Here is a 21704-nt window from a genome sequence, read left to right on the forward strand (position 1 = left end):
AGGGAAGGGCCCGCGAGGGCGCCAGGCCGGGGGCGGGTTTGCAGCCGCCCGCAGAGCTTTGGCGCCTTGCGTCGCCGCGCCAGGAGGTTTCCGGTCACACCACGTCTCTGGGCATGTGGCTTCTTCCCGGGCCGGCTGTTCTCACAGCCGCCGCCCTTCCCTCCCTGGGCTGCTGCCCCGCGTGGGAGGCGAGGGACGTCGGGGTCGTGTCCCCGGCGCTCGTTGGCGGGGCGGAGAGGTGGGGTTTCTCAGTGACCCACAGCGGGACCTCCCGTGGGCGTGGTGCGGGTTTGTGGGCTGTGGAACTGGAGTACAAGGTCACCATGAGGACCCCGGGAGAGGGGTCCCCCTCTCAAAGGGCAGAGGCCCCTTCAAGGGGGTCTGACCTCGGGGTTTGCGAGGGTCAGGGCGGAGGAGGCGTGAGCCTTGAAAGACGGGGGCAATCTGGCCAGTGGAGATGTGGGTGCTCCAGGCCGAGCGAATGCGATGATGGGGGCACGGGCCTGCTGGGGTCGAGGGCTGGAGGAGTGCGAGGCGAGCCGGAAAGGTCCCGGCCCGTCCAGTGCCTGCAGAGTGACCCACGGAGGTAGCCCTTCCCTTCTGGGCCTTCAAGTCCTCATCTGTAGGTGGGACAGTAGCTCACTGTTGTGAAGATTTATAATGTATGTGAAACTAGAGCAGTTCCCAGCATGGCTCTGCTTAATAAACTTAGTCCTTTTCCCTCCTGGAAGGAGAAGAAAGTGAACTTGTGAGGCTTTGCTGGACATTTTACAAACACAGCTAGGAGCCAAATAGAGTTCAACAGAATAGATGTCTTAAGAGTCAAAAGGAGTATGCACCTGGCCTGAGCCACCATCTCCTTCTGAGATGCACACCCCTTAGGACTATGGTCTCAACTTGCTTAGGCTTCGTCGGGGATCCTTACCTAGCACGACAGAGGGAGTTTACGGGTACTGACTGCATTAGAATGGACAGACACACGCAGCTGGTGACCTTCTCTCTCTCAAAGGGATATAGGGCCATCCAGATTATCTTCAGCCAGAATTCCTTGATTTGCAAGTCTATGCTGGGTTCAGGATTCAACGTCATAGGTCTGAGAGGCGGCGTCCCAGAGCTGTCACTGCTGAGCCCTGGTCCAAACTTCTGGCACCAGCCAGGCCCCATGTCCATGATAAAGCCAGGGCTGGGTGACTGGCCTTTGTGCGTTGGGCTTTGTGGAATTTTGACCTCGCTGAGTCGCGGAGGAGTTGAGAAAGTCTTGGCAAGGAGTTTCCATGACTCAGTTTCTCCACCTGTATCCCGGGAGTGAGAATACTGGCTGTTTAGCTTCCCTTAGGTTAGGTGCCATCTTAAATAGCTCCTCCCACGACAAGGCAGTGGTGGGTGGGACGGTCATTTTTGTGGCATGGGAGTGGGTGCAGCCTCCCAGTGAGATCAGTGCTCTGGCATGGCTGAAGCAACATGGAAGGGCCTGGTGGGGAGGGTGGAAGAGCCCAAAGGGAGGGGAGGAGGAAGGTAGAGGTGTGGCGGACTTGGCAGGGAGAGATGTCATGACACTCCCATGACAGGGGCAGGGTGGGCTGTGTGAATGCCCTGGACAATGGCCAGGACAGGTGAAGCTTCCCCTTGTGGGACCGTGATTTAGGAAGTAGCTTGAGTAATGGGACAGTCAGGGCTGAGCCACAGAATGTGCCCATAAATGCAAACAAGTGTGCACCTTCTTTCCTCTCTCCTACGAGCAGTAGTCAACCCAACGCTCCTGAACCTGGCTTCCACCTTCGTTTCCTTCTCCAGGTGGGCTCTGCTTTGATGACAGGCTCATTCTTGGAGGTAAGCTCTTTCCGCAGAGATTTACATAATGGGAGGCTAAGCAGTCAGCTCTTGATGTCACTGAAATACCCAGTGAAACCTAGTGGCAACTCTGAGTGAGGCCCCTCTTCATTGTGGCCAGGCCATTTTCTCCTGCCCACCGTCCTTCTTAGCATTACCTCTGCCCCTCTCTTCAGCAAGCTTATTTATATCTTTATACCTGCTCTCAGGATACCCCCCTCCCCATGCACACACCTAGAATATTCTCTCCCACTGCAGTCAGTCCTTCTCATCCTCAGGGTCTAGTGCAGCTCCACCTCCATCTCCAGTCCTTCCCTGACAGGTCCAGCCTTGTTCTGTGAGCTCAAATAGCATTCAGAGTCATTTCACGTGTTTATATATGATCATGAGTGCCTGCCACTGTTTTATGTTTCTGAATCTTAGCTCCTTATCTGAAATGTGAGTTTCCTGGTGGCAGAGATGCTACCAGATATATGTGCATTTATCTCCTTTTGAAATGTTCCCATCAACCTTTAAGCATTTCCTTACTTCTTGTAAGAATAGTAGAAGAATATTCTAGGCACATTTTGTACTCTGAGCCATTTGTCCTAGCAGCACCAATTCTTTTTAGCAGAGAATGATTTAGAAACCAAGATGAGGGTGGTAGGTGTGCTTGTTACATTTGGAGTGTTGCTACTCCCGTGCTTTCTCAGTGGACAGAGCTAGGGATATACACGAGAATACATTTGTAGATTTGCATCTGTACATATATATTTATTTCTATATTGAAAGGTACTGGTGAAAAGAATGAGCTCACGCCAATACCTCCAGTTCCAATCTGGCATCAAAAGATTCATTCTAGTTTCCTCCCTTTCTTTATTTGTAACTCTTTTCTCCAACAGGGAGAAATCTGGTTTACATTATCTGTAATATGGCTACTTACTGATCACCCCCTTTTTATGTAACTGATTCCCACTGCCACAGGTACCCCTTCCCTCTATGGATGGCATCCTCACCCCCTTGAACTCCAGCACCTCACTCACACACCGTCGCCTTCCTCACCCTTTTCAGGATCTGATACTCTGTGCCACACCCCCTCCTTCCTGCTTGGACTCTGTCCTCCACATGCTTGGGTTTTAACATCCCACACTGGGGCACTCCTCAATACCCCTGTGGGTTCTCCCACCCTCCTCAGTGTCTGGGACCTCACACTGTCACCCCCTGAACCTGAAGCCGAGTCCGACTTCTGTACCCCAACACCAAATTGAATCTCGGAGTTTTGGGTGAAGTAGAAACGAATAGCTTTATTGCTTTGTCAGGCAAAGGGGGCCACAGTGGGCTAATGCCCTCAAAGCCATGTGTCCTGACCTGGAGGGGGTAGTGAGGAGATTTACAGTAATGGTTCAAAGAGGGCATGATCAGCTCATGGACAATCTTCTGACTGGTTGGTGGGGAGATAAGTGGGAGTCGGCATCATAAACCTTCTGGTTCCAACCGGGTCTGGGGTCTACATGCTTGTGGGCAGCATACCATTGTCAACCGTTAACTTCTCCCACTTAGTTGGTGTTTCAGTATCTGCAAAACAGCTCAAAGATATTGTTATGTGTGTTCCTTGATGGGGAACCAGGACCCTGCCCCGAGGCTGCACTATTGTTTCTCTTGACTGTTCCTCCCTTGTCTCCCAACCCCTCCCTTCCCTGATCAACAACTGTTTGAACCTGCCTATTGGAACTCAGGGAGTGTCATGGAGGCTGAGTGAAGCCTTTTTCCTGTAATCAAAGATATGGGGGACAAGAAAGGCTTTTGTGCCCAGGAGCGCCACAGGGTCTTGCTCGGTATCAAGCTTAGCTGCCCTTCTAGCCTCATGCAGATGTCCTTTCCACCTCCTTGGGGTGAAGTGGAGGCCTGACATCCCAGTCTAAACCCCTCCAACCCCCATGCGGACACCTGTTTTTCTAGGCTTCACCCAATGGCTTTAGGACCAAGTTATTCAGGAATGAAAAGGTAAGAGGAAGAGGCACATGCTAAATGTTTAGTCTCAGATTCCTCATCAGTAAAATGAGCTTAATAATGGTGCCCATCTAATACAGTTCTGCTATGGTGAGAGCTACATGGCTAACGCACAGACGTGCTTCCTCAGCACAGGGCTTGCCGGCACTCAGTGTCAAAGGCCATCATTATTACTACGAATTAACGTTCCCATTGTTTTGCATCATTTGGCAGGAATACAATGGAGACCTATAGAAGAGAATTAAGCAGGAGGAATGGGTGCCAATGGCAGATGTATCAAGACGGGGGGACTGTTGCCTCTTTGTTAAGAGAATGAAGACACTCATCATATCAGCTAAGTTCAAGTATGTAAGTAAGGAGAAGAAACGGGGAGGAAACATCCAGTATGTTGAGTGGTTATCTTTTTGGTGGGATTATTTGACTTAACTTTTTTTTTATTTTTGCGGTACGCGGGCCTCTCACTGTTGTGGCCTCTCCCGTTGCGGAGCACAGGCTCCGGACGCGCAGGCTCAGCGGCCATGGCTCACGGGCCCAGCCGCTCCGCGGCACGTGGGATCTTCCCGGACCGGGGCACGAACCCGTGTCCCCTGCATCGGTGGGCGGACTCTCAACCACTGCGCCACCAGGGGAGCCCTGACTTAACATTTTTTAATGTGTTTTCCAAAATGTAGTCGATAAATATTATTCAGGCTTAGACAGAAACATTTTAGAGGGACTCTGCTTAACTTCAACGTAACTAAATGAAAACTGCTCTCAGCCTGAGTGGTTGGTTGTGCCTTTTTCTTCTGCCTGGTAGGTTCTGGAGTCAAGAGTGCCTGGGTTCAAACTCTGGCTCTGCCATTTACTAGCTGGGTGACCAGGGGCAAGTTAATGAACTTCTCTGTGCTTTTGCTTTTTGTTTTGTGAAGGGAGGAACCTTACAGTGCCTAATTCAGGGTTACTTAACAATTAAATGAGTTAATGCTTCTAAAGCACCGACCCAGGGTAAGCACACAAAAATGTTAGCTTTTAATGTTATTATTATTCCATGGGACAGAATGTAGTGAGTGGTTCCTCAGATGTCTCAGAGGAAAGAATAGCCTCAGCTATGCCTCCCCCCGAGTGAGTATCTTGTGACTAACCCAGAGACCTCAGGCAGCTGAGCCTCCCGTGGGACATCAAGCAGAGGCAAGGGTGACAAATTAAAGCAGGGGAAGTGTTTTCCTCCCTTCTTGGATGGGATCCAAAGAGATCAGTTTCTTAACTGATGCAGCATCCTGACATTAGGACACTGGGACTGGCACCCACGGGACAAATGATACAGCTCTGTCTGAGCTGATGTCCAATTTGGGATTCACTCATGCATTCTCTCGTCTAGCTGTCAATTTCATATATATTTATTAAATGCTTGCTATGTGTCAGGCACTGTTGTAGGCAATGTAGTATACAGCCATTCAAATGCAGTTAATTGAAATTACATTTAAAAATTAAAAATGCAATTAATAAGGGACTCAGATATCTGTATAGCGTTATTCACAATAGTCAAAAAGTGGAAGCAACCCAAGTGGTCACTGATGGGTGAATGGATAAACAAAATGTGGTGTATACATACAAAAGAATATTATTCAGCCTTAAAAAGGGGGAAATGCTGTCACGTCTACAACATGGATGAACTTGAAGACGTTATGCTAAGTGAAGTAAGTCAGTCACAAAAGGACAAGTGTTGTCTGCTTCATTTGAGGTGCCCAGGGTAGTCAAGTTCATAGAGACAGAAAGCAGAATGTTGGTTGCCAGGGGCTGGGAGGAGTGGGGAGAAGCGAGGAGTTAGTTTTTAATGGGTAGGGAGTTTCAATTTGGGATGGTGAAAAGAGTTCTGCAGACGGATGGTGGTGATGGTTTCACAATAAAGTGAATGTACTTAATGCCACTGAACTGCACACTTAAAAACAGTTAAAGTGGTAAATTTTATGTTGTGTATATTTTACCACAATTTCTTTTTTTGCGGTACGCGGGCCTCTCACTGTTGTGGCCTCTCCCGTCGCGGAGCACAGGCTCCGGACGCGCAGGCTCAGCGGCCATGGCTCACGGGCCCAGCCGCTCCGCGGCATGTGGGATCCTCCCGGACCGGGGCACGAACCTGCGTCCCCTGCATCGACAGGTGGACTCTCAACCACTGCGCCACCAGGGAAGCCCTACCACAATGTTTAAATGTGAAAAATTATAGCTATTCCACTTTAAATAGTGGATTAAAGAGTAGAAATTACGTTCATGAAAAGATTTCCCTAACAGGTTTAGTTTTTACAATTTGTTTTCTTTTAAAATTTCTTGGAGACTTCACCAAACAAGATGTGTGGATGGCAAATAAGCACGTGAAAAGATGCTCAGCATCATTAATCATTAGGAAAATGCAACTTAAAACCACAATAAGAGATACCATCATACACCTATTACAATGGCTAGAATTAAAAAGATTGACCATACCAAGTATTGACAAGAATGTAGAGCGATTGGAACTCTCATACTTTACTGGTGAGAATGTAAAATGGTACAACCCCTTTTGGAAAACAGTTTGACAGTTTGTTAAAAAAGCTGAACATATTCTGCCATATCATACAGCCGTTGCACTTCTACATATTTACCCAGGAGAAATGAAAGCATACACTCATACAGACAGGAAACAACACAAATGTCCATCAGCAGATAAATGGATAAACAGGCTGTATTATATGCATACAGTAGAATACTACTGAACAATAAAAAAAGGGCGTACTACTGCTGTGACATGGATGAATCTCAGAATAATTACACTGGGTAAAAAAAGCCAGGGAAAAGAGATCATATACTGTATGACTACGTTTATATAAAATTCTAGAAAATGCTAACTAATATGTGGTGACAGAGCCAATCGGTAGTTGCCTGAAGATGAGAGAAGGGTTGGAGAGGGCAGGAGGAAGAGATAATCAGAGGACAACAAAGAAATTTGAGGGGCTGATAAATAAATTTATCGTTTTTTAAAAGATTTATTTATTTGTTTTTTGGCTGCACTGGGTGTTAGTTGCGGCACACGGGATCTGCCTTGAGGTGTGCATGCTCTTCACTGCTTCTCTCTAGTTGTGGCGTGCGAGTTTTCTCTTCTCTAGTTGTGGTGCGCAGGCTCCAGGGCACGTAGGCTCTGTAGTTCATGGCAAGCAGACTCTCCAGTTGAGGCGCGCAAGCTCAGTCGTCGTGGCGCGCAGGCTTAGTTGCCCCGCGGCGTGTGGGATCTTAGTTCCCTGACCAGGGATTGAACCTGCGTCTCCTGCATTGTAAGGCGTATTCTTTACCACTGGACCACCAGGGAAGTCCCTAAATTTATTATCTTGAGTGTGGTGATTCTTCCACGGGTGTGTACATGTCAGAGCTAATCAAACTGTATACTTCAATGTGTGCAGCTTATTGTATGTCAATTATACGTTAATAAAACTGGTAAAGCCCGTTTACAAAAGAAATGCAATAACGGGCAGGACGATGAAAATCATAGAGTTCTATGGGGCTGTGCACGCAAGGGGTAGAGGCCAGGTGGGGCTTCACAGAAGTGACCTGAGGACAAGTAAGCGTTGTCAGGCAAAGCGTGGGATTGCGGATGGTGTTTCACATTGAGGAAGAAATGGGTGCGATGACCCACAGGCAGGAGAGAGCCTGAGCTGAAACTCCGTGTGGCTAGAACCCAGGCCGTAGGGGACAGTAGAGAAATAAGAGGCCAGAGAGCACAGCAGCGGACCAACTATGAGTGTAGATTTTCTCCTGGAGTCAATGGAGAATGAATGACTCCAGGCAAGCAGAGGGTTATCACTTGTGCAGTTTAGAAAGATGCTCTGGCTGCAGTCTGAGAATTGAGCTGGGGAGGAAGCAGAGTGCAGGCAGGAAATCAGGTATTAGGTAAGGAGGGCTGAGGACGTTTGACTGGCGGGGAATGACCCAAGACTAGAGCTGCTGGGATATGCCACTTCGCTTCAACTTTTCAACAGCCCGGAGAGTTAGGAAATTTTATCTCAGCTTTGCAGAAGAGGAAACAGACTTGAAGCAGTTAAGTAACTTGGTTACGGTCACAGAACTCCTGAGAAAGAGATCTGGGGTTTCCGGTCTGATGGGTTCTGAGTCCAAAGTCCCTAATGCTCACAGGCTTCTCTCTAATTTTAATAAATGGCATCTGGGATGACTCTCCCCTCTCTTACTGCCTACTTTTCTCACCCTCACTGTGGTTTGTTCCATGAATGTCTTCCCCTGGGAGGAGGCAGGGTGCCACGGGAACATGTAACAGAGGATGTAATGTCATCCGGGCAGTCAGGAGAGGGAGGCTTCCTGGAGGAAGGGACATGGCAGCTGAGCCCTGAAGAATTGGAAAGAGAGGGAAGAGCTAGTAAAGGAACATGCTGGGGGAGTGGGGCATGAGAAGAACAAGGTGTTCTAGAAGGGAGAGAAGAGCATGTGGGAATAAACTCTAGCATGGCATGCTGGGATAACTGAGCTTCAGAGCACCTGAGTGAGGGCGTGAGAGGCAGAGAGGCACATCCGACAGATTTTTAGCTCTCTGTGTAGCAATTTACAGAACAGAGCGGATAGGAGGGAGACCAGTAAGGTGAACCCTGTTGATTTGATGGTGAAATCCTGCTCGCCAGGCATCTGCTTGTTGTGGTTACCATGGAAACATCAGACCGCAGACCCAGAAGCCTCTAGTCAGCCCCACTTATTAAAGATGATGAGACTAAGTCCCTCAAGATGGAGAAGAGGTTTGTTTGCTAGCTTTCCTACTGGCAGCATGGAAACCTTTTTTTAATTTTATTTTTTAAAAATTTATTTTACTTATTTATTTTTGGCCGTGATGGGTCTACGTTGCTGAGCTCAGGCTTTCTCTAGTTGCAGCGAGCGGGGTCTACTCTTCGTTGTGGTGCGCGGGCTTCTCATCGTGGTGGTTTCTCTTGTTGTGGAACACGGGCCCTAGGCGCACGGGCTTCAGTAGTTGTGACACGCGGGCTCAGTATTTGTGGCTTGCGGGCTCCAGAGCACAGGCTCAGTAGTTGTGGCACACGGGCTTAGTTGCTCCGTGGCATGTGGGATCTTCCCGGACCAGGGCTCGAACCCGTGTCCCCTGCATTGGCAGGCGGATTCTTCACCACTGTGCCACCAGGGAAGCCTGAAACCTTTTTTTAAAAACATGTATGTATAATGATAAAATATACAAAATATAAAATGTATCATTTTAGTCATTTTAAGTATATGGTTCAGTGGTAGTACATACGTTCACAATATCCATCACCACCATTTATCTCCAGAAATTTTTCATCTTCCCCAACTGAAACTCTGTACCCATTCTTATGACTCTCATTTTCCCTTCCCCCAGCTCCTGGTAACTAGTATTCTACTTTCCGTCTCTCTGAATGTGGCTACTCTTAAGTACCTCATGTAAGTGGAATCATGCGATATTTGTCTTTTTGTGACAGGCTTATTTCGCTTAGCATAAAGTCTCCAAGGTTTATCCATATTGTAGCATGCGTCAGTATTTCCTTCCTTTTTAAGGCTGAATAGCATTCCAGTGTGCGTATATATCACATTTTGTTTACCCATTCATGTTGATGGATATTTAGATGGCTTCATCTTTTGACTATTGTGGATAATGCTGCTATGAACGTGGGTATGCCGGCAACCTCCTCTATAGACGTGGATTATTGGTATTGAGTGAAGAAGACAGACTTTTGCTGATGAGTTTTGAGTAAAAGAAAAAGAGAATAGAGAGAAAAGAATAATGTTTTCCCTGAAAGTCAACCAGAAGTACCTTTTGTGCCTAAATATTTTAAGGACTCATTCTAGGCAATGCCCTCCTTTGCTGTTGTCTTGGATACGGTGCGTTAAGTCTGCACGTGGTCCATCTTGAGTTAACATGACAGACTCGGCAGAGCAGCTTCCATTTTCGAGGCACAAATTCGCCTTGGGACACTTCTCCTGAGGAATTCTTTGGGCTTCTAGGAAAATTGTCAGAAGGCCTACTCGTTTACTGTGTCATCTACAAGAATATAGGCTTCATGATGGGAGGGTCATGTCTGTTTGATTTTAATAACTAGTAAATCTCCAACACCTAGTACACTGCCAGCCACTTAAAGAATATTTGTCAAATGAATGAATGTGTCTTCCACTGATTGAGCCCTTCATGCTCCTGGACAAGTCTTATCTCAAGGAAAGAGGCCACGGGAATAGAACCAGACTCAGGAACTTACCCAGGCTCTGATTCTGTCTGATATGCCATGTGGTCTTGGCTTGTCATTTATACTTTCTCATTTCTCATCGCTCAGCTGGTGGAAATGACACCTGCTTGGACTCACCTCACCAGGTGTCATGAGCACGGAGGTGATCATATACATAAAAGTGCCGTAGGAAGGACATCATGATCGTGTCTAGCCTTGAGCTGTCTTCAGGGCACCAGCCCTGCCTTGACAACAAACCTCGCACCTGCGGGCACCTGCCCGACCTCAGGATCTCCCCACGAGCAGCCCTCCATCCCAGCTTCCTATTTTTCTCATTGTATCACTATTTCCTCGGTCTTCTGTGCTTGAAACTTGAGTCCCGTCTAGCTCTTCCCTGTCTCTTGCCTCCCCTAAGTCTAGCTGCTTCTTTTCCTTTACCACCAGCCCTCCCTACACTCTGACCATTGCCAAAGCCTTGACCATCTCCTGCCTCTTGACTTTGCTGCTGCCAGAGACAACCTCCAACATGTAGCTCTGACTCCATCACGCCCCTACTCAAAAATGACTGAAGGATGCTCACACACACTAGAATGGCAACTATCGAAAAAACAAAAAATAACAAGTGTTGCCAAGGATGTCGATAAATTGGAGCCCTCGTGCCCAGTTGGCAGGAATGTAAAATGGTGCAACCACTATGGAAAACAGTATGGCGCTTCCTCAAAAAATTAAAACTAGAACTACCATAGCATCCAGCAATCCCACTTCATATCCAAAAGGATTGAAAGCAAAGACTCAGAGAGATATTTGTACACCCATATTCGTAGCAGCGTTATTCTCAAGAGCCAAAAGGTGGAAGCAACCTGCCTGTATCCATTGACAGATGAGTGGATAAACAAATGTGGTGTATACACACAATGGAATATTATTCAGCCTTGAAAAAGATGAAAATCCTGTCACAGGTTATAACATGGATGAACCTTGAAGATACTGTTAAGTGAAATAAGCCCGTCACAAAAAGACAAATACTGTATCATTCCACCTGTATAAGGTACCTAGAATAGTCAAATTCATAGAGGCAGAAAGTAGAATGGGAGTTCCCCGGGGTGGGAATGGGGGGAGAATAGGGTAGTTGTTTCATGGGTGCAGAGTTTCAGATTTGCAGACTGAAAAAATTCTGGAGACCCATGTCATAACAATGTGAATATACTTAACGCTACTGACCTGTACCCTTAAAAATGGTTACGATGATAAATTTTATGTGCTTTTCACCACAATTTTTTAAAAAAATGACTGATGGATCAATTGACTACATCTGTCCTCTGCACTCTGGTTTTCAAGGCCCTCCCATAGCTGTTCTTTCTGCTGAGCTCAGCTGGATGTACCCTGAGCATCCTTGCCTCTTTGCCTCGGCATCCACTGCCCCCTCTGGCAAGAACACTGGTGTTCTCTCCTCCCTGCGCTGTTGAAATCCTTCCTGTGTTTTAAAAACCCAGCTCAGGTGCTCCGCCGTGCTATTTCTGTGCACCGTACGTGCTGTAGGTACTGAACCTACAGCATTGGCGGGGAAGTGTTTGGGTGCATTCCTTCCTTTGCTCCCCTGACTAGGCCGAATTCCCGAGGGTGGTGGTTTGTTCCAGCACAGTGTGGTCCAGCCAGCAGTAGGTGGTTGCTGGTTTGGGGGTGGGTCTCCTTGCTCCCCCATGAGGCCTTTTCTGACTCTCTTTCTCTGTCTGTCCCAGCCTCAGGGGCTGACCTTATCCGCTTTCTGGGCCATGAGTTCTTGAAGGGCAGAGCCTGGAGTTTATTCTTTTTTTTAAATTTTGGCTGTGCTACGTGGCTTGTGGGATCAAAATTCTCCGACCAGACATTGAACCCGGGACGTTGGCAGTGAGGGTGCGGAGAGTCCCAACCACCGAACCTCCAGGGAATTCCCTGGATGTTTTGAAATACCTATGCATTGTGAAATAATCACCACAATCAAGCTAATTAACATAGCCTGCACAGCATAAGGGATCTTAGTTCCCTGACCAGGGGTCGAACCTGTGCCCCATGCAGGGGCAGCGTGGAGTCTTAACCACTGGACCACCAGGGAAGCCCCTGGAGTTTATTCTTTGCAGGGGAGGTGGCTCCATCCACTACCTAATGGGAACCAGACTGCCATGTACACAGAGGAGCAAGATGAGTTAGGTCTGGGTTTTCCTGGAATAGTTGAGATGATCGTGATTTTATTCATTGGAATGGCAATGAAGTGCTAAGTGTAACAGTTAAATGTAATGTCAATGTTTTATCCTTGTGAAGGTTTTTTCCTGTAAATTCACTAAGAAAAATCTTTGGGACAGTGACTTGCCCTTATTTTTTGTGTGAGCCGTGGGGAAACTGAGACATAAGATATTCCAGCTGGGACGCATGTTTCTGCTTCTGAACGTGGGGAATTGCCTTTAAAACATTAGACGTAAGATAGAAGGCTGATGTTAGCTTATTAGTGGGCGGCCTTTTGAAAGCATCCCTAAGGTCCTCTTTAGAGAACAGTGGGTCCCACGCAACCATTTCTTATCTTCCAATTTATTGTTTTTGTTTTTTGTTTGGCGGTACGCGGGCCTCTCACTGTCGTGGCCTCTCCCGTCGCGGAGCACAGGCTCCGGACGCGCAGGCTCAGCGGCCGTGGCTCACGGGCCCAGCCGCTCTGCGTCACGTGGGATCTTCCCGGACCGGGGCACAAACCTGTGTCCCCTGTATCGGCAGGGGGACTCTCAACCACTGTGCCACCAGGGAAGCCCTCTTATCTTCCAATTTGTCAGCACCTTGATCTTGTTGGTGATCCCTGGTCCTCAATTCCCGATTTGAGCTGAGACTTTCGTATAAATCATGCCTTTTAATTTTTTGTATTGATATTTTCTGATGCATTGACATCTAGGGCTTGCTGAGCCTGGAGAGACTGTCCCTTCCAGTCTGGGCAATTTCTAGAGCTAGTAAAGACATGCCTGCAAGTGCACCTTTCATAAGCAATCCAACCAATCCAGACCCCACCCCTCCAACCACCTTCTTCATCTGCTCTCACCCTCTGAGCCAATGTCTGCCTGCCCTAATCATCCCAGGGCCAGGTGCTAGACAACTAGGGACAATGCCTGTGACCCAGAGCCTGCTGAAGTTATTCAAACTAGCCAATCCTAAGCCTGCTTCCCCTGCCTTGCCTCTCTTGCAAAAGCCACAGTAAAGGCTCTTTCTTTCTCATTCCCTCTGCCCCCTGACCGACCCTGGTGCTTCCCCATGTGGCCCTGCATGGCGTGTCATATAGCTTATTTTTAGGGGTGTCTGAGTATAAAGACTTCTTTCTTCATGACGGTCATTTTCATGCCTGCATGTTTACTATACCTGATTAAAATAATCAACATACAGCCTTTCTTTGGCTCCGGTCTTGGTAATTCCTGGTGACTCTCAAAATGGGACTCGGCCCCTTGCCTCTGGCCTTGATTCTTTAGCCTGAGAGTAAGCCTGTCATCTAACTCTTCAGGCTCTATATTTTCATTTCTTTCTGGCCAGTGTCAAACTAGACACAACAAGGAATGCTGAACTTATGCTTGGAAGAGAAATTTAGCTTCACAGGGTAGTTTGAGTTGCCCTAGAAAAGCTCCAATCCCCCTAAACTGTACCCTGATGCCTAAACTTTTCCCATCACTAACCCATCCCTTCTCCTTGAGCATTATCCTCTGCTTTCTTCTCACCTTTTAGTTCTGAAATAATTTTCTCAGTTGCTTTTCCCCTTATAATATAAAGAAGAAAGATTGGATCGAAATGGCATATGGAGTGCATGCATCTACTTCTTCTCCTATCCCAAATCCCACGAAATGACAGTAAATATATCCTTAATAAGGAGGGCCTCCAAGCTTAGCCATTAGTTCCCCTCTATCCATTTAGGGTAGTGATGTATATTCTCATCAGCACTAGATTTTGATAGGAAAAAAATGAGTTTCAAGTTAAAGGCTATCCGTAGAAAAATAGAATAATAATGTAGAAATCATTCGAAGACAAATGCAATCCAATAAAAGTCAGAAAAGAAATAAAATAAAGAACAAGAAAGCATGGTAAGTATAAAACATAAAAGATAATCAGGAACAAATTTAAGTACATCGATAACTACAATAAATGAAAATGGGTTTAAATATTGTATTAAAAGTCTCTCAGATTGGGTTTTTAAAAAACGGTATAAACTTACTGACAGAGAATCTCTAAGACACACAATATTGTTTGAAAAACATATACAAACTAAAAAATTAGCAGTTCGGTCAGACACAGCTGTTGATAGATCCAAAAGCAGCTGTCAAACTGCCTCTTTGGTGCCATCTCCTTGGATGGTTGGAACAGTTAAACATTTACCTTTCTGCTTCCACTGCATCTAGTGGTGGCCATGGGACACATTTGGCAAGTGAAACATACGGAAGTCTATTGGTAGGTTTCTGGAAATCTTTGCTTTCCTGATGAAAAGATCAGATGCAGCAGTTCTCTTCTCTTCTTCCCACCTTGAACACAGATATGTAGCAGGTGGACCACTGGAAGGGTACAGGCATCTTGTAGACACGAGGTCGCAAACAGGAGCAAAAGCTCCTGGGAATCATCAAGACAGTGGTGTCACCTAATGTCACTGAGCTTCTGGGCTAACTCTAGGACCAACTCATGTCCAGAATTCTTGGAGTGTGAGTCAAATCAAACCCCCCTTTAAGTCACTTTAAAGAAAGTTTCTAGATGAACGCATTTCCAAGTAAAACAACTGTGCATTGGTATACGTATATCCAGAGAAGATGCACAGAGATTACGCAGAAGGTGTCTCACCAAATTATCTATGGTTACCATTCCAGAATGGAATGGGATCGACTCTAAGTCCTTCTGTAGTGTTTCACATGTTTTCAAGAAGGAAGTATTTATGTATCAATCATGTAATTAACAATTTTAAAAATAAATAATGAAACCTTATGTTGAAACGATGGGATTATAGTCAAATACCAAAGAAAATGATGTCACTTTTATCATACAGAAATAAACATTGTCCGTTTGCTCTCTTTTTTTCAACTAATATGTTTTATGTTTTAGAAGTTTTAGATTTACAGAAAAATTGAGCAGCTAGTACAGAAAGTTCCCATATACTACCCCTCTCCCTTACAGTTCTGTTATTAACATCTTGCCTTAGTATGGTGCATTTGTTACAATTAATGAAACAAAGCTGATCACTATGATTAACCAAAGTCCATAGTTTATATCATGTTTCACTCTCCATGTTGTACAAAGAATTCTGTGGGTTTGGACAAATGTATCATGACATGTATCCACCTTCAAAGTATCATGCAGATTAGTTTCACTGCCCTAAAAATTTCCTGCGCTTCACCTATTCATCACTCTTTTCTCTCCTCCCACCTCCCTCCATCCCCCACTGCCATCGGCCCAATCTCTGGCAAGCATTGACTTTTGTCTTAAGTTTGCCTTTTCTAGAATGTCATATAGTTGGAATCATATAGTATGAAGTCTTTTAGATTGGCTTCTTTCACTTAGTAATACGCATTTGAGTTTCCTCCAAGTCTTTGCATGGCTTGATAGCTCACGTCTTTTTAGCACCAAATAATATTCCATTGTCTGGATGTGCTACAGTTTATCCACTCACTCACTGCAGGACATCTTGGTTGTTCCCAAGATTTGGCAATTCTGAATAAAGCTACTATAAATACCCACGTGCAGGTTTTCGTGTAGACATATGTTTTAAACTCATTTGGGTATAAATACCAAGGAGCACAATTGCTGGATGGTATGATAAGATTTTGTTTAGTTCTGTAAGAAACTCCCAAACTGTCTTCCAGAGTGGCTGTACCATTTTGCATTCCCACCAGCAACGAATGAGAGTTCCTGTTGCCCTGTCAATGTTTGGTATGGTTGGATTTTTGGACGTTAGTCATTCTAATAGGTGTGTTGTGGTTTGTCATTGTGGTTTTAACTTGCAATTGCCTAATGACATATGATGTTTGCATCTGCTCACATGCTGCTTATTTTCTATCTGTTGCTCTCTTTTCATAAAATGTGTAACCCGGGTGTCAGCTGGGTTCTGCTGATCTCTCGAAATCAGATGAGATTTATTAACCTATTTATTCCAAGCTCTGTGAAAGCGCTGATTCCTCTTTGAGATAAATCTAGACTAGACTAGACAAAGAAAGACATATAGAAGTGGAGGAATCTATAATGCTTAACACCCAATCCTGGCCTCTTGCAGCAGTCCCCATCTCTGTCTCATCCACTTGGGCAAGCCAGAGCCCTCAGGGTCACCCTTCATCACTCCACTCCCTCATCCTCTTATCCAGGTCCTGGCAATTGCAGCTCCAAAATATTTCTCAAATCCATTCACTCTCCACTGCCATCACTGCCACCACCAAATACAATAAGAACCTAGTTCAGGCTAACTTTTTTCTCGCCTAAAGGACTGCAAATGGGACGAGAGCTAGAGAGACCTCTTCAACAGGCAAATCTCTTAAAGTTACCCTCCTGCTTGCAGGATAGGTAAAACCCTGTCAGGGTCCCACTACCACAACCCTCACTCCCCACTCCACTCATCGGCACGTGCACTTTTGTCCAGTCACAATCCTTTTCCTCGCCTCGATTCCTGGGAACACCTACTCAGCATTCATCACTCAGCTCAAGCATCACTCGGCAAAGAAGCCAACTTCCTGAGCGGGACAGACCCCCTTCTTACAACACAGGTTCTCTCTCCCGCGGAACACCTGTCACAGGTGTGATTTGACTGTGCGGTTTTCACAGTGCCCGTTTCACCATTAGACTGTGAACCCCGTGCGACTGAGGATTTTTCCTGCTGTTGCCCACCATTTTATCCAGTGCCTAATACACTGTCACCCTCCTAACAGGCACTCGATAAATATTTGTCAAATGAATGAGTGACTGAATGAATCACTTCCCTAGGGGATTCTCAATACAGGACTAATTGATCCTCTGGGCTACCTTCTTCTGAGGCTGGCATAATAACACAGATAAAAAATCGCCCCCAAACGTGAGCGACTCTAACCCAGGTGACAGATGAATCTTATTAAACTCAGCAAGGGAGAATGGCTTTTGACTTTCTGGGTAAAGATCCAGTATAATAAAATAATGCTTCTTTCTCCCAGCATGCAACTAGGCTGGAAATATTTTACATCAGCTTGTGTTTTACATCATCACCATTCATTAGAGCTCCAGGGAAGCTCTCAATATTCCAGAGGCTAAAATCTGGACACATTTGTGAGATCTGAATTTCCGCACCCTACATTAGACTAGCAGGAAGGAGGTTCCCGAGTTCGGCTTTGTCTGACTCCTTTCACATATGGATGATGTGACCACGTGATGGGCGCACATGGGGCCCCTCTGTTTCTCCCAGGAGCTCGCAGCCTGTCTTATGCAGGACAGGGTATATATTAGGAGAAAGTCTGGACCACAGCCTTCTGCTGAGTCATCTGCCCAGAGATTTTGGGAGAATTCCACCGAGGAGGACTTTGAGGAAGCAGAGAATACTTTGGGTGCCTGTTCGTTCTGTGCTCCCTTCTCTGAGATTCCCCACTGCGAAAGGGAGAGAGGTGACCTTAGGCTTTGTCTGGTCACACCTGATGGACCGTAGTGGGGAACCCTGACTGAGCGTGGGTGAATGAGACAATTTTCCTGGAACTGGCAGTTGGCACAGAGACTCTTCTAGCCCATATTGAGCTCATGAGTCAGAAGGCTATGTGGAGTCAGGGCTGGCATGACCATTTCTCCCCTGCGCACAGAGAGGCAGGGCGAGCTGATGAGCAGATAGAGGCGGAGAGGCTAAAGCGCAAGAGACAAGAGACCGCTTAGTCCCAGTTCCTGGTTCCAGGCCCTTAAGGCGCCTGGGTCTATTCCCCTCCCGATGTCCTACAAGATATCCCTGCATCCTGCCAATAGATTCTAACTTATGCTTGAGCGTGTGCCGTATAAACAGTTATAGAGATACGGTGAGGACCTCCCATATATCACCTCCTTTGCAAGAACCTTACGCATCCGATCTCATTACCCTCATTTGACGGATAAGGGAGCAGAGGCTTAGAGAGGTCAGGCAGTGTCCCAAGGTCACACACCTAGCAGGTGGCATGGAAGCAGATAAGGAGCTGGCATTAGGAACAAAGGTGGCAACTCCAGTGGCTCCTGCCTTAACGACTAACCAGTGGACCAGGAGTGGGGCGATGGCTGGGATGGATATCGTCTCCCTGTCCAGGGAAGCACCATCGTTTCCCTCTTGTCCTGGTTATACCTGATCATCATCAGACCACGTGGCAGAATGCATCAAATTCATTGCTCTGTGCAAAATTCCTTCCCTGCCCCTCAGCCCCGTCTCATTTCCTCCGCTGACATGACAGGGTGCAGTTTACGTTGTAGCCTTCCCTGGCAGATGCCTGTTTGTCCCATCACTCAGACCAGGGGAGGTCTGTGCTTCCTGTCATTAAGGGGCTGGCACATTTCCCATCGGGGTGCCTGGGAAAGTGGGGGTGGGAGGAGGGAAGAGGAAGATGTATGTTCTGGTCGTAGAGCAGCAATCTTTTTGCTTTTCTCTTCTCACAATTTGTCTGCTGGTTCCTACCTCAGGCACTACATTCTCTCATGAGCCAGGGCTGCCTGTGCTAGAAGTTGCCCTTGTGCAAGAATAGCCCAAGCATGGTTTCCATGGGAACATCTCAGAAGGAGGATGCTAGGATTCCAGGCTTTTTGTGGCCTTGGATAAGCAATGAACTGGTTGCTTCTGAGAAGCCCAGAGCTTTCCCTTGGCCTTCTCTAACACTGTGTACAGTGCCCGTCCCCCACCCCCCGTCCCCCCGCCACATACAAAAAGTGAGTGAAATGAAAAATGAAGTCAATTCACCCTTAAATTTGTAGGAAAAAAAATAAACTTTGTGTTTATTTAATAATCCAAGCGTGTGTGGGTTTAAAAAACTGAGTGGTCAAACCCGCTCAGAAGTACAAAGAATCCTAGTAGAGAATTCTAACCAGGGATCGCTGAAGTTCCTGCGGTGGACTGGGGGACTCTAGCTTCCCCTTGATACCTTGTCTGCTCAGTCACTGCCTGATTAAGTGGTCTCTGCCATGCTGCCCCTCAATTAAGGACGCATTCATCCATTCGTTCATTCACACATCCCACCATCATTTATGGAGCGCCTACCCCTGGTGGAGCCAGGTGCTGGTCCACCAGCTGTGGACACAAAGAACACTTAAGGAACTCAGAGCTTAGTAAGGAAGACAAATAGTGGGCAGATTATAAAGCACAGTTGAGTCCAGACCTGAGGCAGGAGGAATTCAAGCAGCTCCAGCCCCACGTTATAACTCAACCATTGAGATATTATTGTTAATGGTCAGCCCTTAGCTTTCTGCCCTGGTGACTCTTGAGTACTTGGGTCCTATAGTTAGAAGGGAATGGCTTTTCTCTTTCTAGACTGCCTTCTAAGGATTAGTACCTGCCCTGGAGCCCCTGTGGTCCCCAGGATCCGCTTTAGCTGACTTCTCAGATGCCTTATTTTATTTTGGTTTTTTTAATAGTTAAAAAAAATTCTTTTTCAAATTCTTTTCTCATTTAGGTTATTATAGTGTATTGAGCAGAGTTCCCTGTGCTATAGAGTAGGTCCTTGTGGTTTTGTGTTTTAAATACAACAGTGGGTACATGTCAATCCCAAACTCCCAATCTATCCCTCCCCCTCATATGCTTTAGTATAGTAGGGAAAGACCGTGGGCTTTGAGGCCAGCATCTGGGGTCAGATTCCAACCCTGTCATTTACCCACTGGGTGACTGCTGAATCCTGGTTTCCTCATTTTTATTTAAAAAATTTTTTTAAATTAATTTTATTGAAGTATAGTTGATTTACAACGTTCTGTCAACTTCTGCTGTATAGCAAAGTGACTCAGTTATACATCTATATATATATATACATTCTTTTTCATATTCTTTTCCATTATGGTTTATTATAGGATATTGAATATAGTTCCCTGTGCTATACGGTAGGACCTTGCTGTTTATCCATCCTATATGTAATAGTTTGCATCTGCTAATCCCAGACTCCCGCTCCATCCCTCCCCCACCCCCTCTCCCCCTTGGCAACCACAAGGCTCTTCTCTATGTTTGTGAGTCTCTTTCTGTTTTGTAGATAAGTTCATTTGTATCATATTTTAGATTCCACATATAAACAATATCATATGATATTTGTCTTTCTCTTTCTGACTTACTTCACTTAGTATGATAATCTCTAGGTCCATCCATGTTGCTGCAAATGGCATTATTTAATTCTTTTTTATGGCTGAGTAGTATTCCATTGTATATATGTACCAACCACATCTTCTTTATCCATTCCTCTGTCGATGGACATTTAGGTTGTTTCCACGTCTTGGCTTTTGTAAATAGTACTGCAACGAACAGTATCTTTTGGAATTATAGTTTTGTCTGGATATATGCCCAGGAGTGGGATTGCTGGATCATATGGCAACTCTATTTTTAGTTTTTTGAGGTTTTCTCCTTTTTCAAATGGACTATCTGGGGGAATCCCTGGTGGTCCAGTGGTTAAGTCTTCGCCTTCCAATGCAGGGGGTGTGGGTTCAATTCCTGGTTGGGGAGCTAAGTAAGATCCCACGTGCCTCGTGGCCAAAAAACCAAAACATAAAAGAGAAGCGATATTGTAACAAATTCAATAAAGACTTTAAAAATGGTCCACATCGAAACCAAAAAATCTTAAAAATATATACTCTGGTAGAGATTGTCAAGAGGTTAAATGAAATAATATCTGTAAAGTGCCTGGCATAGCGTTTAGCATATGGAAAGAGTTAAATAAGTATCAGTGCCTTCCTTTCTACTTTTTAGAATCCCACCCCCTCCCACCCTGCTCCACTTATTGCCACCTGTTTGCCTGGCCTGCCACTGGAAACAGCTGCCATTTGGGACCCAGTATTACTTGCCAAACTGTACTTTCCTTTTACTGGACCCCATAGCAGAGTGGTTTCCACGAGTCCCCTGGCCGGCCCCATAGGTAGACTGCTTTCTGCAGCTTAGAACTCACGCCCTTCCCCTCCGCCCCTGCCCCATTCCCTTCTTCTCTATTTCATTGTAAGAGGATAGGCAACGCATGGGGCTCCTGTGAAGGAACCTGAAGAAATGAAGAATGTAGGGAAAAGTATATTGAGAAGCCAGGTACTCCCAGCAGAAGTAAGTCGAAGTTCTCCTCTCTTGCAAGTTTCATTGCGTTGATCATTTATGTTCTTTCAATTCCCTGAAGACCTCCAGTGCCCCACTGCTCTTTGTATTGAGTCTCATCTATTATAAGGCTTTCAGCTCAACATTTACAAAGTCGGTATCTTGAGCGAAAGCACAGGCTGCGTTGAGCATCGCTCCTGGTCTCTGAAAGGGCGTGGTGTTTGGTTGGGGCTGGCTGTCTGAGCAGGCTGTGCAGGCAGCCTCCTGGGAGGTGTGATTTGAGTGACGTCTTCTCCCCCCAAATATCTCCGCTTACCAGCTGTTGGAGCGCCTGAAGTTCCAAAATTAGACGATTGCTTTTTTTACTCCCCTTATTCAAATGTCCCAGTTCCTGGCAAATGCAAGTAGGTGAAGTAGTCATGGGATGGCCAGTGGGGCCAGCCTGGGGTCGCTGGGGACATGCGGGAGCCAGGACAGATTTG

At 46.2% G+C, this 21704-nt stretch overlaps 1 long non-coding RNA gene across 2 annotated transcripts in view; it reads left to right on the forward strand.

The window, feature by feature from the left end:
* Positions 1-261: 261 nt before the first annotated feature.
* LOC112415004 (uncharacterized) overlaps positions 262-21704 on the forward strand; it is a 28885-nt gene continuing 7442 nt past the window's right edge. The window contains exons 1-3 of one of the 2 annotated variants that reach the window (XR_003006254.1): positions 262-626; positions 1743-1830; positions 4033-4167. This is a non-coding gene — a long non-coding RNA (uncharacterized LOC112415004). The remainder of the gene's footprint in view (positions 627-1742; positions 1831-4032; positions 4168-21704) is intronic. The other variant, XR_003006255.1, reaches the window with a different exon arrangement.

This window comes from Neophocaena asiaeorientalis, unplaced genomic scaffold (assembly GCF_003031525.2).
Source record: "Neophocaena asiaeorientalis asiaeorientalis breed wild unplaced genomic scaffold, Neophocaena_asiaeorientalis_V1.1 scaffold523, whole genome shotgun sequence".
Lineage (NCBI taxonomy): Eukaryota > Metazoa > Chordata > Mammalia > Artiodactyla > Phocoenidae > Neophocaena > Neophocaena asiaeorientalis.